Here is a 1,792-nt window from a genome sequence, read left to right as displayed (position 1 = left end):
AGACTATAGACTAGACTATAGACTAGACTATAGACTAGACTATAGACTAGACTATAGACTAGACTATAGACTAGACTATAGACTAGACTATAGACTAGACTACATACTCGACTATAGAATAGACAATAGACTGGACTATATATTAGACTGTTTATTAAACTATACACTAGACAATAGTCAAGTTGTAGGCTAGACAATAGACTAGTTAATAGACAAGGCTATATACTAGACTATAATCTAGATTATAGTCTTTAAACACATAATTAAATATGGAATGGACTACTGACTCGACTATAGCATTGATCATAAACCTCACTATATATTCCACTATTGACTGCTTTAAACTCTATTAAACTATACACTAGATAATAGTCTAGTTGTAGGCTAGACAATAGACTAGTTAATAGACAAGGCTATATACTAGACTATAATCTAGATTATAGTCTTTAAACACATAATTAAATATGGAATAGACCACTGACTCGACTATAGCATTGAACATAAACCTCACTATATGTTCCACTATTGACTTCTTTAAACTCTATTAGGCAATAGTAGCAGCTTTTCATTCATTTTGGAAACAGTGTAGACTTAGTTTTTTCCAATAAGTTTTTTTTTTTTGAACTGCCATGTTAGTAGGTAGGTCTATAGTATATGTTGTGTATATATTTTTCAGATTTTTCATCTAGGTTTTTTACTTGGTACCATCTTCTTTAGAAAATTGAGCTGTACTTGCTCGCTACTACGTAAGTTGCTAAGACTACTAGTTTGTTGCAGTGAATAAAAAAAAGGAGAAAAATAATAAAAATGCTAAATATTTTAATGTCTCAAATTGGCTCGTTTCCAGTCAAGTGTAGGTTTGCTATTGGGTTTTTTTCTGTCTTGGCTGCTTGGTAATGCAGTTTATAATTCTAAGACCAGCCTGGCCATAAGTTTTATGGCGGTATATAGGTTTTTTTAATATAATATATATTTTTTGCATTCCGTTTGTTGGTTTCTTTTATATTGTTTTGTTTTTAGTTTATTTATTGTTGCATTTTATGTGTTGTAAAGTTTTATTAAAAGGCGTTTGTCTTAGACTTGTAAAAAGGCGTTGACAAATAGATAATATTTTTTTGTTTCTTAGCATTGTTTGCTTTTTTTTAATTTGACAAACAATGCGCTTAATTCAGTTTTGTGTTTGTTCATATAACTGACTTTATGGTGATAAACAAATTATAATTGCTGTATTTTTTCCTTTTTGTTTATGGAAATTATATTGTCAATGGCATGTGGAGCATAAAATGTAATAACAATTGTTGTTTCTTAAATTGGCTGGGGAATTCATGGCAAATTAGCAGTTAGACATTTTATCATAATACGTCAAAGATATTGTCAAAATATAAAGTATGCCTTTAGAAAATTGAAGATATGGTTTTGGGAAAAATGAGAACAACGTAATGGTGGCTTTTAAGAATTAAAATTTGTAAGACATTTTTTAAGATTTGATAACATTTTAGAACACCCATGAACTTAGTAGGATTTCAAAATTACAAAATTACTCTATTTTATTCTACTCTATAATCAAGTCGCTAGCATAAACTAGTTTGCAGTCTAGTTTATATTATAGTCTATACTCTTGTGTATAGTCTAGTATATAGTCCAGATTAAAGTCTGGTCTATAGTTTAGTCTATAGTCTAGTCAATAGTCTAGTCTATATTCTAGTCTATATTCTAGTCTATAGTCTAGTCTATATTCTAGTCTATAGTCTAGTCTATAGTCTAGTCTATAGTCTAGTCTATAGTCTAGTCT

Source organism: Lucilia cuprina, chromosome 6 (assembly GCF_022045245.1).
Source record: "Lucilia cuprina isolate Lc7/37 chromosome 6, ASM2204524v1, whole genome shotgun sequence".
Lineage (NCBI taxonomy): Eukaryota > Metazoa > Arthropoda > Insecta > Diptera > Calliphoridae > Lucilia > Lucilia cuprina.
The sequence above is the reverse complement of the archived record's forward strand: the minus strand, read 5'-3'. Positions refer to the sequence as shown.